Source organism: Hemitrygon akajei, chromosome 20 (genome assembly GCF_048418815.1).
Source record: "Hemitrygon akajei chromosome 20, sHemAka1.3, whole genome shotgun sequence".
NCBI lineage: Eukaryota > Metazoa > Chordata > Chondrichthyes > Myliobatiformes > Dasyatidae > Hemitrygon > Hemitrygon akajei.
This window is the reverse complement of record NC_133143.1, coordinates 25,570,755-25,587,585: the sequence shown is the minus strand read 5'-3', so window position 1 is coordinate 25,587,585 and position 16,831 is coordinate 25,570,755. Positions and strand designations below refer to the sequence as shown.

Below are 16,831 nucleotides of genomic sequence, written 5' to 3'. Positions count from 1 at the left end.
ATCCGCTCTAGTGCCGCTCCTTCTTCCTTTTGAGTTCTCATTTTGAACAACGGGCTGCCTTCGACACATCAACCTGTCTGGCCTGCTTTTAATTTTGAATTTTTCCCTTCTTCAGGGTTTGTTTTTAATCTTTTTACTTCTGATTCCAGTCACTTTAATCAGTACAGCTGGTTATAAAGCCTGAAATTTCCACTGCCTCTGACATCTAAATTGGTGCAGTTATGATGATAAGAACAGGTATGGTTTGAATTGTCACTCCAATGTATAATACAGGATATTACAGTACATAGTCTTGCTCCATTATCAGGTTTGTATCCATTATTAAAGAGCATAAGAAGTTTGTAAAATACATTACATTGTTTTTCAAGATTTTGTAATAAACCTGAGGTACACTGGTATAACTTTGATTAATGTGGTTAAAATGTGGTTATGTTTTGTAAACTTAAAACATTAAACTAATTGAAAGGAAGATGGGATTTTAAAATATTAATCTAACTTTGTTCTTTTACTTTAAGCGAGGTATGGCCATGTCACATGGTAACGTCATGATAAATGCAATTTGCGTATTTTTACATAGAACCTGTAGTGAATTATTTAAATGAACAAGAATACTTAATCAACAACATTTACAATATGCTCAAACACTACTGAAGCATTAAATACACGACACACTTGTTATAATTGTTCTGACGTGAGATTGAAAGTGCTGGAATCTGGGGCAACAGAAAAGGTACTGGAAGAACTCAGCAAGTCAGACCACAGCTATAAGTGAAATAGACAGTCAATGTTTTGGGTCGAGACCTTAACCAGTCCAGATGAAGGATCTTCACCCGAAACATTGATTGTCTATTTCCCTCTGTAGATGCCATCTGACCTGCTGAGTTTTTCCAGTGACTTTTGTGTCGATTATAGCTATACTGCAAGCCTGTGTTGACTGCCACAACCTGCTGCTCCTGCTGTGTTATCACAAACCAGTGTTAACATTGCCATTGTATTCCAAGACTGAGGATTTGTTGCATTTGCTTGCTGAAATCAACAAAAGCCAGATCTCCTAACTCCAAAGAACTGAACTGCGAGTTTTTTTCACCTGCTTCCTGGGATCTCAGTATCTGGATTTAATTTGAGTCCTCTCCTGCACACGGTGGGCATTTCAAACCAATGCTTCTGCTCTTTGGATGTGTCTTCTCTAAACCCTAGTATGCCTGAGAGAGGAGCACTGGGCTTTCACCTTGATTTACCTATAAATTTCTAAACAAAGTTGTGAGCTCTCCCCTCAGCTTTTGGGACTAACAGAAATGTTACATTCAGTGTGTGCAGTGGAGCAGTTGACAAAACCAGATAAGCCTGTCAATAAAAGTGGAAAGACATGAAGGCAGGAGGGACTGCCCTGCTCTACTTAGTACCATTTAACAGAAGTCTACTTCACTTGAAGAAACTGAATAAGCACATTAATTTCCTCATGTTACTGAAATATCATCCACCTTTTCTGTGTGGCATGCCTCTATGACCCAAAATATTAACTCAGACTCAGCTTCTCTCTCCACAGATGTTGCCCCAACTGCTGAGTATTTTTACTATTTTCAGTTTTTATTATCATGAAACACTGTGCATTATGCAAATTTGAGAGCTCCATTCTGTGAATAAATGGATCTTGAACTTTGGCATCTATTATAATTTGGCAGAAGTTGTTTCTCTTTTGTTTTTGCCTCTGAGTTGCTAGTTGTTGCTTAGTTGGTGCAGGTCCCATTTGACCCAGATGTAACTGCATACAGGAGGCAGTGTAAACACTTCAGTGCTTGGTCAGCAGGCTCCACATCAAGTTACTTATGTTGGTGCCCTAAAAATGCAGGGTTAATGTAAACTGGGACTCAACAACAAAACAGTAATTACTTAAAATAGAGGTAATTATTCTAATAACTACCAAGTTATGGGAAACATGGCAGTGGCTGACCATTGAGAGAAATCACTTGCTAAACTGTTTTTAGCAAAACAAACCCTGATGAAAGGTCTCAGCCCAAAATGTCAACTGTTTATTTCCCTCTGTAGATGCTGCCTGAATTGCTGAGTTCCTCCAGCATTTTGTTGTGTTGCTCAAAAATTCCAGCATCTCCAGAATCCTTTGTGTTTCTGTTTTTTTTTTGTGATATTGGTTAGAAATTAAATATTGGATAAAACATCAGAATCCCTGATTCTTTGTGAAAGGACTCTCTTGCACAGCTTGTGGAAAGAGTGGACGTGGCCCTCATTTTGATATCTCAAGAGTAAAATGGTACCTCAGAAATTGCAGCATTTTGCAAGCAATGGTATTTCACTGCAAATCTAAGTGTTCTAATGGCAGAACAGTGAACCCAGAAACATTTGAGTCAGAGACAGGAGTGCTGGCCATCTCTCCTATAATGCTGTCACATCTTAAGTAACAAAAGGAAAGGGTGTGTTTAAGATGTTCATTCATTAATGTGGCATTGTAAGAAATAACACCTCATAGCTCCATTCTCCTTAGTGTGGAAAGTTTGGTGTTTAGCACAGGAACACAAAGAAACATGCTCTTTGCTTCAAAGCAGTGAGAGAGGGAACAGTTGTGATAACAACAAAAGCCACACAGCTAGTGACCACTACACAGCAGTTTGCTGAATAAAAACTTACCAAGAGGCTAGCCGAAGAACATAGAACATTTGCAATAAGCCTGGCCTGTTGAATCTGAATCAATGAAAGCTTTGTGAAAGGAGGTCAGTCCAGGGGTGAAACTTAAATGCAAGGACTGGGGGAGGCGAGAGCAACATCCCCTTATTCAAAAAAAGTATCCTTTCATTTGAGGATTGATCCCAAATACATCAGAAATGAACCAAAATGTCTCGCTTTTATAAATTTGTGCAGTGGACGTGAATATTGCCCTGTTATTTTACCTCATCATTATGTACTGTTCAGATCTAGTGACCAGAAATGAGATATCTATGATTGCTGCTGACTGTGAAATAAATTCTCTGCTTACTTGGAGCTACAGCTTCAGGAGAGAGTCAGCTTGAGACCCTGTGCATCAACAGAACCTTTCACCACATTATGTGACTCCATTTGGGGGAGGCCGGTGCATGGGTGAGTAGAATGCAAATATCCTTCCCCCATAGCAGGTGGAAGTGTATAGCGACCAGCCAAGCCACACCCTTGCCTTTTCTGAGAAACAGATTCAGTGTGCTTCAGACATTCGAAAGTAAGTTTTATTTTATTCAATCACTGGAAAAGAGATATAAAATGTTTAAAAAATGGTTCAAAGGTTAATTTATTATCAAAGTATGTATGCCGTATACAACTCTGAGATTCGTCTTCTCCAGATAGCCACGAAACAAAAAAAAGCCATGGAAGTCATTCAAAGAAAAAATACCAAGCCTGCCCCCGCACAAAAAAAAACCAAATCTCACTAACAGCAACATGATCAGCAACCCCCCAAGCGAAAAATATCACGTAAGCAGCAACATGAACATCAAACCCCAAACTTCCAACAACATCCCCCCCCCCCGGACAAAAAAATCCTAGCAAATCACGCCAACAAGGGAGAATGGGCGAAAGCACAGAATGCAAAAGACTTAGAACTGAAAGAGGCCAATTTGAAATACAGCCTTTTGTCCAATCCATAAATTGCAGAACTCCAGTAAATCCTCCAAAAGAATCAAGGGAGAAAGGGACCACTTGAGTGCAGTGGCCTTCTGGTATCTGTCACATAGACACCTTATCCAGCAGCAGTGCGAGGTCAGTCACAGACGTGAGCAATAAGCAGGTAGTCAGCACTGACAATTGTTCGCCTCCATATTTGCCTCGATGTTACAATCCTCCTCTATGCTTTAATCAGCAACAGCAAAGCGCTGGATCACTCACTCGATCTCCAAACTGTACGTCGCAGGCTCCAACAGTTCCAGAGATACATCTGAGATAAAAAAGAAAACATAGAAGGTGAAATAAACAGTTCAGTGGACTATTTGGAAGATGTTGCCTGAGGAGGCGTTCATTGGCACCATCTCCACTGGAAATACTGGCAACTCCAGCATTTATTGTCTCTTCTCCTTAATCGCCCCTGAACTGAGAAACCAATTACAACTCAACTACAAACGTTTGTATATTGATGGGTCAGGAATCACATGCCAGCAAGGTTGATTTCCTTCCCTAATGACAAGATTTCAGTGCTGGCCCAAGTGCAGAGGGAGAGAAACAGACACAGTATGAACGGTTACTGACTTTTAATAACTGTTCAAAACAAAGGAAGACAAGAAATGCTAGGCCAACAGGGTCACTAACTAAAAACTCTTAAACTAACTAGAAACTAATACCATCACTGCTGCTCAAAAGCAGTAACCTAAAACTAAATTAAAACTGCTCCTTTAATAGTGTCTGTCTAAATCACTAATCTTCTTTCGCAAAGTGTATGCTAAGGTAAACAGGGTATACTGTTGTCGCTGTGATTTGATCAAGACTTGACAAGACTAAAGCAAAATGAAGAAGGGAATTAAACACGATTACAAAGAACCCCTGAATGGTTGGAATGTGTGCATGATTGATATCTTCATTCAGCTGCCTCTCTGTGAGAGCACCCAGACTCCACGGTTGTAACACCCAGATGACGTCAGTGAGTAGGATGGGCTTTTACAAATTGATAGTTTCATGGTAGCCATTACTGCCAATAAATTTATTGAATTACCTGAATTTATATTCCCACCCATCATGAACTGTTTGAACTTTGGTGTCCATGTCATCTAAATGCCAGTCCAGGAACTTGCTCTCTATACAACTGGTTCTCAATTTAAAATCTCACACCTTTCCAGAATATAATAATTAAAAGCCTAAATCACATGAATACATAAAAACATTTAACTTAAAAATATATAAATTTGATGATTCCACCCCCCCCCCCCCTTAACTTAAAGGAACAGAGAAGTAATGCACTAAGGTCTGAAATGGCATGGGATGCTGTCCATTGCAAATTCGGGCTTCCACCATGAACTGCACAAAAGCAGTCCAGTTAGTGAAATTATGACAGATTGTTGAATGCAGCGTTGGAATGTGAGGACATGGCAATGTTTCTCCATGAAGTGTTGGTTAATCTCTGCTGTTTCCTCAGGAGGGGACTTAACTATAAATGAAGTATTTTTGAAATGTAGAAACTTACGTAAGAAACATAGCAGCTAAGTTGAGCATGGCAAACATTGCAAACAGCAAATATAAACTAAGAAAGACTAGAAATGACATTGCACTTTCTGTGCTTTTTTTCAGGCTTCAAACACCATAAAGTGTTTGAGAAAGGCAGTGAAACTGAGGATATTGGTAGAAGATCAAGGAACCAGAAGTCAGTGTAGCTGAAGCTCCAAGGGAAATGGCAGGGCAAAGGGAGGCGGTGTCAGCTTTAAACTAAAATTTATACTGTTGTTAAATGGTATCAGGGAAAGTGTTCATATCTTGCTCAACATTCACATTCCTTTTGCTACTATGATTTTTACATATCAGTAACTGCAATCAAAAATATGTTGCCTTTTCCCATGTTGGGGAAGTCAAGGATGATGTTGGGGGAAGCAACAGCATCACTGTATTCAGATACTAAAAATTCCTCTCACGTGTACAGTCATGATGTGAATGAGTCTTAATTCTCTGAACCTCTGGATTCTGTCCACTCCATGAAACTAGAATATAAATTGAAGTTACTATTTCAGAGAACTCAATGAGGACATTTTTATCTGACTCTCTGGGACCAAAATATTCTAAACCTTTCCTCAATGTGAAACATATACTTGTCAAATCAAATCTTTCAGAAGCTTTATCAGAGTCAGAATCACGTTTAATATCACTGGCATATGCCGTGAAATTTGTTATCTTTGCAGCAGCAGTACAAAGCAGTACATAACAAATAATTAATGAATTACAGTCAGTATGTATATATTAAATAGTTAAATTAAATAAGTAGTGCAAAAATAGAAATTAAAAAGTGGTGAGGTAGAGGGTTCAATGTCCATTCAGAAATCGAATGGCAGAGAGAAAGAAGCTGTTTCTGAATCACTGAGTGTGAGCCTTCAGGCTCCTGTACCTCCTGTACCTACAGTAGCAGTTAAACAGGAAATGACTTGGGTGATGGGGGTCCTTAATGATGGATGCCACCTTTTTGAGGCATCGGTCCTTAAAGATGTCGTGGATGCTACGGAAGCTGGTGGCCATGATGGAGCTGACTGAATTTACAACTTCCTGCAGTTTATTTCGCTCCTCTGCAGTAGCCCCTCCCCCATACCAGAGAATAATGCAGCCAGTTCGAAAACTCTGCATGGTACATGGTACAAGTTTGCAAGTGTTTTTGGTGACATATCAAATTATGGCTAGAAGGTATAAATTTGAAGTGGAATAAGCGTCTTAGCCAATACTTATCCTGCAACCATTAATGTCTCTGGTTTCTTGTGTATAAATAGGGTGCTGATTCTCATGGATATAAACACCTCAAGGACACAAAACTGAGTGTGAAGCATTCTGAGATCTCCTTAGCATTAACACACTGAATGCAAGTCTTGCTCTAAGCATAGTCATTACCGTAGATTCCGGATTTTAAGCCGCTACTTTTTTCCCACATTTTGAACAGCTTTGAACTCTGCGGCCTTTAATACGGTGCGGCTAATACATGGTTTTTTTCATGCCGCCAAAAACATTTTGCCTCGTAACAGTAGACCAATAAAATTGATGAGTAGTTCACAGAGGTCCAATGAAATTGTACGATAAATCAAGCGCACTTTCACAATTAAATTATTGTAAATCAGTCATTTGTACTCACCCTCATCAACATGGAAAACACTCGAAGAAAAGCATTGTGCTGCCTTTATGGCAGTTATTTAGTTTATAATATTTTCACTTAGTAATTCATTTGTTAGTTAAAGTTAGAACTGTTTTAACTATATTTGTTTTCTGTACTACATCGCGGGATGCTATGACGTCACACCTGGTTTCGCCGCGTCTTGTGGGATACCGGTTTGCGATAAACGGGAAGGAGGGGGGCGAGCGGCGGAGCGAAAACGCTGCTTTTAAGTTAAAGGCGATCAATAACTTTTCCTGGTAGGCTGCAGTATATATATTTTTTACCAGTCGTTAGGAGATATTGGAATGTTGTTCAGTAAAGAAGTATACGCAACGTATATTTAAAAGTAGCCGCGTTACAGGCACGGTTCGAAAAAAAGCATTTGCAATATGTATTTGTTTATGTTACCATATGGATTTAATTAAAAGTTAAGAAATCCTCACGTGTAATATCTTTCTGTGTAAATATCTCATATTACAACGTGGGACACCTGCGGCCGAAAATCCGGTGCGGCCTGTACAAGTAAAAAATTGATTTTATTTCTAAAATTAGAGCCAGCGGCTTTTAATCAGGTGCGCTCTGTAGTCCGGAATCTACGGTACTTCAAGAGGATATAGATGGAATGGAAAGAACACACAACACATCACCAGTTTTATGAAATTAAATGATCAGAAGTGCAGCCGCATTTTTGGCTATTTTATTGGACGAACAAATGCACAGAGGCTTGTCGATTTGAAGCCTCTCTCCTTCCACTGACAGTGGAATGTTTTGACTTCACCAGTGAGATTAACTGAATTGTTCTTGATATTTTTAGTACAGAAACAAATTTTGGTGATAGTTACAGGAAAGGGTTGAGGCAGTTAGTAGGGTGTGGATGGTAGGCGGGGAGGATGTTGCTTGTTTTTGTTTCCTTGCATTTCATTTGGCACACGGGGTCGCCTTCTCGCCAATCTTTTGATTGACTTTTATTTGCAGCACCCTCCATGAATGCCCCCAGCTGCCAGGTGGCTGGGTCTAATGCATAGTCCAGCCACTGCCTGAATGAGAGGGCCTGGCAAGATTGCAAAGGTCTCCTTTGTTAGGGGTGTGGTGGTCTCTGGGTTTGAAAAGTTTCCGAAAGATACTGAGGTTAAATTGGAGGGGTGGGGTTCTGCAGTCTGGCACACTCAGAGAGATGGTATCAGTAGGTAAGAGGAAGAAGTTGAAGAGATCTGGGTTGGAATCCCCAACTCTGGGCTTTATAGAGGCAACATAGTGGGTTGCTGAGAAGGATAAGGCCAGAAGGCTTGGGTTCCAAAGTTCAAAGTTTGAAGTAAATTTATTATCAATATACATATATGTCACCATATACAACCCTGAGGTTCACTTTCTTCCAAGTATTCACAGTATAACAAAGAAATGCAGTAGATCCAATGGAAAAGCAAACACGGATACAGACTGACAAACAACCAAAGTGCACAAGACAAACTTTAGAAATTCCAATCATAGTTAATTTTCAGATCCTTCTGCAACTTTCCCTTCTGTCCTGCCTTGGTCTAAATTATATTAGTTTCTCGAGCTAAGTGCTCTTGGTCATCTGATTTTAGTTGGTTCAGATCTGGACCAGTGTCTTCTTTGCCCAGGACATGAAGTCTGTATTTTCATCCCTACTCCTTTTAGTGCCTTTCTTCCCTCTTTCATTAAAATAAACTCAAACTTCTTTAAGAGCTCTTGATGTTTTACTGTGTTTGGTAATGCCTCTGTGAAGCAAACTTGTTTTTGTGTTTTAAGATGTAAGAACAATAGAAATCCAAATTGTGCTTCTACGAAATGATGGCAAACACTGCCTCTGTTCTGTTTATAGAAGAACGAATTGTACAACCCTGCCAGCAGCACTGACAGAGTGTTTAGACTGGTTGGTGATCTTTTTCTCAGGAGCCTCATCTGCTCAACGATGTTTTGCAAATTTCTATCACAAAGCCAACCTTGCACTCAGTGAATTTATTTTGTGAGTTTATAAAATGTTTGCGGCTAGTGATGGTGCCAAAAATTTGCCATTTAGAGGCTCTTTGAAAGTTGATCTTATGTGTTTATTTCAATGTCTCCAAAACTAGTCACCCTGTAGTATTGCTGTAGGATTGTGGAATATGGAGTAATGGTATGGCAGAAGATGCTGCCAGCGAACTACACGACCAAGGGCGACATCCTCCAAATGGTTCACAAAACTACCTCTTACACTTCTTATACATTTTCTTTTTCTTACAGATGCGGTCCTGCTGCTGTTGGAGCCTGTGATCTACGTTTTGGTGGTGTGTTTTAAGCAATCTGTCTCCAATGGAGCTTGGTGAGGTTTCAAACAAAGTCTGCCGCCTGGAGTCCAAGAAGCAAGCCCATGATTGACTCCATTTCTCACTGATATCACCGATTAAAGTGTCAAGGAAGATGAAAATCAATGAAGACGAAAGCAGAAGGCAGATGAGTGTTCAGTTCTGACCATCTGCGGGTAACCAGTCCCTCTCTCCCTCTCGCTCACTGCTGCAGGAGGAAGGTGCCTTCACACAATTGATCTTACTCTCCCTCTTGTTCATCCTGCTGGAGTCCTGGGTCTTGGGCACGGTCTGTGTCTGGACACGTTTTGTAGATTGGATTCTGTAGTTTACATTGTGTTTCTGGTTTCCGGGTGCTCCATTTTATTTGTTGTGAGTTTGATTGGGGCAGCAGCCTCTAGATAACAAAGTCACAGTGCTGGGTTGGGGGCTGAACTGAACTGGACTGAATATGCCTGGATGCTTTCGATGACTCTGTGGTTTGGTGTTTTATATCCTGCGTTTTTCGCTTGTTTTCTTTTGCCATTTGTGTGACTTGTTTTTTTTTAGCATGTTGGGGGGGGGGTGGTTTGATGCTTTTCTTCGAATGGGTCCCATGGTTTTCTTTGTTTCATGGTTGACTGTGGGAAGACGAATTACAGGGTTGTAAACTGCATTCATTCTTTGAATCTTTGAATCTTGAGTAGTGTAGAAATGTGGAATGGTTCTGGGAACCCAAGTAGTAGTGAAATTGACAGAATCCCAGTTTACCTCATACAGAATAATCATTCTCAACTGAATAAGACTGTTCATCTTCACCTACCAAACTTTTTTTTGCAATACTATGTAAGTTGGACTAGTTTTAGATTGCTCAGCCCAGGGCACGTCTTCTGAAGATCTATGAAAGCAATGATTTTCTGATCCCTGTTTAGGCTACATTCTGCTTTGGGAATTTCAGGATGTGGTTTTCAGCATGTTCTGTGCAGATTCACAGACTGAAAGTGCTAGCTGAGTAATAGAACACTCGGATATATTACCTGAGTTTTAGTTTGAGGCAGGTGTTCCTGCATTATTGGGTTTGTGGTAGCTACATTAAGACCAGAGGTATCGTTGAGGTTGTGTCAGCTAGCTTAACATCATCTCTGTGCAACAGAGCCCGGTCCGCAAACCACCTTGGGCCTCCTTGCCAGTGGGTCAAGACCTCTGTCACTTTTTCGAGTTGGTGTGATAGCTAGGGTGCAATAGATAGAGCACATTTAAAAAAAAACATGAGGTGATATCTTCCACACCTTTCACTGCAGTTGAATTAGGTACCCCTTGACGTGGAGGGATCGCCAAAGATGACGATGATGTGGGGTGTAAATGATCGCAGAACACTAAATGAAGGATGGCAGGGATAGTCTTGCCAGTATTCCAACTACAATTCTTCCCTCAATAATTAAGTAGTTTAATTTGTTGTTTTCAAAACCGTCCTATGCTTACAAAATAACAGTACAAAAAAATGGTTATCAGTCGTGGTGGATTTTAGGTTGTAATAATGCTTATTGTCGTCTGTTTAGAAGTGATTTCAATAGCAGGCAACTCAGTAACATGAGAACACAGGTTTGAGGTAACTGACAAAAAGCCGGAAGATAGCTAGGAGTCATAAACACAAGAGATCTGAAAATGCTGGAAATCTTGAGCAATACACACACAATGCTAGAGGATCTCAGCAAGTGATCTATCAGATGATCAGGTGATGCTGCCTGACTTGCTGAGTCCCACCAACAAATGGGCAGAGAGATTTCTTCTTGTGCCCCCACAGCTCATTCTTGTCATATCAAATGTACTATTTAAAAGTCTTGTGGTAGAAGGTTCAATAGGAAACTTCATAAGGAAATTGGATACTGACTTTCAAAACTATAACACAAAGGGTCAATTGTATAGATCTTTCAAAAACCTGGCAGACACCAGATGGACTGAAATATTTTTAAACATTTTCTGCCACAGTGATCAGCTTATGACAAACTGAAAATCATAGCTCTGCAGATTTCCTACGACTGAGTAGCTACCTTTTGGAATTTGATGGAAGGAAGCCGTAACACCCAACTTAACCACACCAGATCTTTGGAATATCTTGAATGGCTCAGCTAGTAAAGCCAGTGTTTTACAACCTCAAGGATCTGGGTTCAGTCCTCACTCCAGGTATCATTTGCAAGTTATTTCACGTTCTCCCAGTGACTGTGTGGACTTCCTTTGGGTGCTTTGATTCTGACCACCAACCCCCCCACCCCATCCCAAAGATGTGCTAGTCGGAGGGGTTAATTGCCCACTAAATTGTCCCTGGTATATAGGTGAGTGGTAGAATATGGGCAGAGTTGATGAGAAGGAGGAAAGAGTAATGTAGAAAATAATGTATGGAGAATAAAGTTGATGAGAAGATGTGGAGAAAATCGGTTGTTGATTGTCGGCATGGATTTGATCAAATGAAGGAGTTGTTTCTGTCAGTGTCTCTCCATCAGTCATCAGGTCATCCTGCTCTAAACTCAAAACATTATATTTCTTTTCAGAAATTACTAATAAATCTGTTCCCACCACACCTTCTGTCTTCATGTCTTGAACAACTCCTGGTATCATCTCACTGATTCTTTTGGCATCCACCTGAAAAATCGAAGCTCTGGATATATTGAATAGACAAAAAGAAGGAGCAGATCTCAGAAAGGATATTCTGTCATCATTCTGTTTAAAAGGATCCGACAGCCAGTGCTTGTGTGTATCCTGTTTGCATGCATGGTTTGTCAGCTGAGGCCCAGGCCAAATCATTGACAATGAATCCTGTTGTACATCGAGCCTAATTTTAAATTTTTTTAATTTTAGTATCATAACGCAATTCTCCACATATGAAAATACTCAGATTATTTGCTACCTGGATCTGAATGTGGCAATTTTTACAGATTCATTTATTATTCTTCAATTTGTGAAGGATCAGATTTGCCCACAAATGTTCCAAATTAGAAGTGGTTGCAAACAACGCGTTCCATTTTCCCCAAATGGCAAATAAACATCCAGACAGCTCACAGGATAACAGAAGGCCTTTAAAATCTCTGAGCAAACCGTAATTGTGAACTACAAAATCTCTGGGGAAGAAGAAGAACTCGTTGCCAGGCAACACCCAGCAGGTAGCAAGGTCTTAGCTGCAGCTGTCCTGATTCCTCTCCAGGAAAGCCCTTATCGTTGTTTGTTGAAATCGTTACCCAGCCTTTTAAGCTGGTTCTTTAGTTTTTCTGCCCAGTCATAGCAGTGCCTGGGCCCTACTCAAATGTTGTCCCAGTGGTAATGGTATTAAGGCTATTGTGTAACCTGTCTGGAGATTGATAAGCATGGAATGCATTAAAGCTAAATCTGATGACTAAAGCATTCTCCATAGTTTTAAACATTCTGTTTGAAAGGGCCCGTTGCCACAATGCCCTGTCTGTTTGTCTGTCTGAGCCCTTATATGACTATGTCTCCAGAATCAGGTTTAATATCACCGGCATATGTCAAGAAATTTGGTGTTACGTGGCAGCAGTACATATATATGAGTAAAATAAAGTAGTGAGGTAATTTTCGTAGTCTGGCGAAACATACACACGCAGGACAACAAACACTTTTTTGGGGTTTTAAATTCCTTTATCTGTTTTAGATGTTTTATTGCAGAAAGAGGGTATCAAAATAAAAACCACAAAATAAATTTAAAAAACAGTTCCCGCTATTACAATCTCAGTGTAACTTCAGACCACACCCTTGTTACGTATGCAGTATGAAAATAACTAAAACAAAATATACAAAACCAATACGGTAGTGGCAATTCTAAAATAAACAATACAAAACAATGTTAGAATCCCACCAATCCTGTACCTTATACACAACATCAAAAATATAAGTAAATATATCTCATCTTAACTAAGAGATATACTCACATTTGGCACACATGTGCTTAACTTCCAAACACGTATAGGCTAGACCTTGAAATGAGTTCTCCTCTCTCACGCTATGTGAACAGAGATTAACACATTCATACAACTGTTACATTCACATTCGATCATGAAATAATAAAGAAAGAGAAATAAACTTTACAATATATTGCCTTGTGGTTGCGTTACTAAAAAGACTAACCTAGTAGGCCAATTAAGGAACTTCGCAATCACTCTATTCCAGCGCTGATCAATTTATTTGCCAAAATCTGAAGCATCCACATGTAAAACATAACAAGTTACTGATATTCTAGATTTACAAACAAGTATACACAAATTTACATGGATATTATCAAATATTATTCACCTTTCCTCACCAAACCTAGGAAAAGCATTCGAACGTCGCCCTCCCTAGAACACGGCTACTCTTCATTCTACTCCACCCATGCAAAATGACATCACCATTGTCTCTTAAAGGCACAGGCAGCTATTCTAGCGTTATCAAGGTGAATACATAAGTGCACTCTAACAATAAAAAAATGATTTTCAACAGTCACCTGGTTATAAAATGTTCATGATTTCAATGTCCATTCAGAAAGAGGGGAAGAAGCTGTTACTGAATTATTCAGTGTGTGCCTTCAGGCTCCTGTACCACCTTCCTGATGGTAGCAATGAGAAGAGGGCGTGCTCTGGGTGATGGGGGTCCTTAATGATGGATGCCACATTTTTCAGGAATGAGGATGTCCTGGATGCTATGGAGGTGTGTGTCCATGATGGAGCTGACTGAACTCATGACTTTCTGCAGATTCCTTCAATCTTGTCCAGAAACTCCCCCATACCAGACGGTGATGCAGCCTGTTAGAATGCTCTTCACGGTATGTACATCTGTAGAAATTTGCCAGTGGCTACGGTGACATGCCAAATCTCCTCAACTCCTAATGAAATATAGCTGCGTCTCTGTCTCCTTTGTAACTGCATCGACACGCTGGGCTTAGGATAGATCCTCAGAGATATTGAAACTGCTCACTCTTTCCACTTCTGATCCCTCTATGAGAACTGGTGTGAGTTCTTTCATCTTACCCCTTCTGAAGTCCACAATCAATTCTTTAGTCTTACTGATGTTGAGTGCAAGGTCATTCCTCCGACACCACTCCACTAGCTGGTATATCTCTCCTGTACACCTTCTCGTCACCATCTGAAATTCTGCCAGCAATAGTTATGCCATCACAAAATTATAAATAGCATTTAAGCTGTGCCTAGCCACACAGTCGTGTGTGTAGAAAGAGTAGAGCAGTGTGCGAAACATGCATCATTAAGGTGGAGATATTATTTCCAATCTGCGTAGATTGTGAACTTATGGTGAGGAAGTTGAGGATCCAGTTGCAGAGGGAGGTACAAAGGCCCGGGTTTTGGAGCTTTTCGATCGGAACTGCAGGAATGATTGTGTTAAATGCTGTGCTGCAGTCATTAGACAACAGTCTGACCCAAGTATCCAGGTAATTCAAAGCTGTGTGAAGAGCCATGGAGATCCCATCTGTTTTAGTCCTATTGTGGTGATAGGCAAATTGCAGTGGGTCCAGATCCTTGCTGAGGCAGGAGTTGATTCTAGACATGAAAGAGTTGTGTAAAAGGTGTTGAGCTTATCTACGAGTAAAGCATCACTGCCATTCATGATGCTGTGTTTCACTTTGTGGGAAGTAATGGCCTACAAAGCCTGTCAGGGTTGACGTCCAGCTGATTCTGCCTCTAACCTCGTTCGGAATTGTTCCTTTGCTTTTCAGATAGCTCTCCATAAGTCATACCTGGTCTTCTTGTGTAATCTTGGATACCAGACTGGAATGCCACAGATCTATACTATAGAGAGAGTGCAGAGGAGATTTACAAGGATGTTGCCTGGATTGGGGAGCATGCCTTATGAGAATAGATTGAGTGAACTTGGCCTCTTCTCCTCGGAGTGACGAAGGATGAGAGGTGACCTGATAGACATGTATAAGAAGATGAGAGGCATTGATCATGTGGATAGCCAGAGGCTTTTTCCCAAGGCTGAAATGACTAACATGAGGGGGGGATAATTTTAAAGTGCTTGGAAATAGGTACTGAGGGGATGTCAGCGGTAACTTTTTCATACAGAGAGTGGAGGCTGTGTGGAATGCACTGCTTGCGGTGGTGGTGGAGGTGGATACAATATGGTCTTTTAAGAAACTCGTAGGTACATGGAGCTTAGAAAAGTAGAGGGCTATGCAGTAGGGTAATTCTAGGCAGCTTCTAGAGTAGGTTACATGGTCGGCACAACATTGTGGGCCGAAGGGCCTGTAATGTGCTGTAGATTTCTATGTTCTATCTAGCCCTCAGCAGGCTATGAACTTTCTGGTTTATCCACAACTTTTTATTTGGTATGTACAGTATATTCTCGTAGGCACACACTCATCCACACAGGTTTAATGAAGTCAGTGACAGCTGAGGTGTACTCATTCAGACTTGGAGATGAATCCCTGAATACAGTCCAGTCTACTGATTCAAAAGAGTTCTGTAAATGCTCCTGTGCTTCCCTTGTCCATACCTTCTTGGTCCTCACTACTGGTGCTGCAGTCTTCAGTCTCTGCCTATACTCAAGGAGTAGAAGTACAGACGGGTGATCAGACTTTCCAAAGTGTAGTCATGGGATGGCACGGTAAATGCTCTTGATGATAATATAGTAGTGGTCCAGTATGTTGGCTCCTCTGGTTCTGCAAGTGATACATTGATAATAACTATTTCAGGCTAGTCTGGTTGAAACCACCCCCCCCCCCCACCCAAATGATGGGGAAGACATCATGGTATATGCTCTTTCATGCCTGTTGATTATGTCGTTCAATTCATCTAGAGCCTGCTTGACACTGGCCTGAGATAGGATGTACACTTCTACCAAGATGACGGCTGAAATCTCCCACAGCAGATAAAATGGATGACACTTGATCACGAGATGTTCCAGGTTGGATGAAGAGGACTGGGACAGAACTCCCATGTTGTACACCACAAGGAGTTGATCATAAAGTATACTCCACGTCCTCTGCTTTTGGAAGACTCAGCTCTCCTTTTTTGGTGGTGACTTGTGAAACCATCAAGGTGTTTTGCTGCATCTGGAATGGCGGGGAATATCTGTGAAACAAAAAACACTGCAGTCCCTGATGTCCCTCTGATATAACAATCATGCTCTGAGATCTTCCATTTTTATTTACCAGAGACAGTACATTCGCCATCTGGATAGTCGGTATTGAGAGTCAAAAGCCACGTCTGCTTAAATGAACTTTTAAACCAGCGTGGCATCCTCTCTTCTGCAGTTTTAAGGAGAACCTCACCAGTGATGACAGTCCATTTGAAATTTGTCGACTTTGAGCAGTTATAGATTTTTTAATCGCCTTAAACCATGTTACTTACCGTGTAGTTCATACATGTACTGTGGATTTCAGCTGCAGCAGTGTAAAACAGGAATATGTGATGATTTCCACCAGAGCTGCCTTTTTAATGGTGCCCCTGAAGTTATGGCCAGATAATGCTTGTATGGCATAAAACTGTTGAAGGTTGGAGAGAGGTGGGCCATAGGTTAAGGGAATGGGAAGACCCCTTAAAAGATAGCAGAGCTGGGAATATAAATGTATTGCACGTACAAGATGGGCAAAAATCAGTGAACTGGCTCAGTGAACCTGCTTACATTTGTACAATTTTGTCCAAAACCAGAGAACATTGTTCTGTTTCAAAGTAAGCTGATGTTGCATTTGTGGGAAAATTATACAGAGATGAGAAACTGAAAGGCAAGTTAATGT

At 40.6% G+C, this 16,831-nt stretch overlaps 1 long non-coding RNA gene across 1 annotated transcript; it reads right to left on the bottom strand.

Annotated features, from left to right (window-relative positions):
• Positions 1-3,335: 3,335 nt before the first annotated feature.
• On the bottom strand, positions 3,336-13,461 carry LOC140713959 (uncharacterized). The gene is made up of 3 exons (XR_012095783.1): positions 13,396-13,461; positions 13,231-13,297; positions 3,336-3,916 (listed from the first exon to the last, which is right to left on the bottom strand). It is a non-coding gene; the product is annotated as an uncharacterized lncRNA (long non-coding RNA).
• Positions 13,462-16,831: the final 3,370 nt, after the last annotated feature.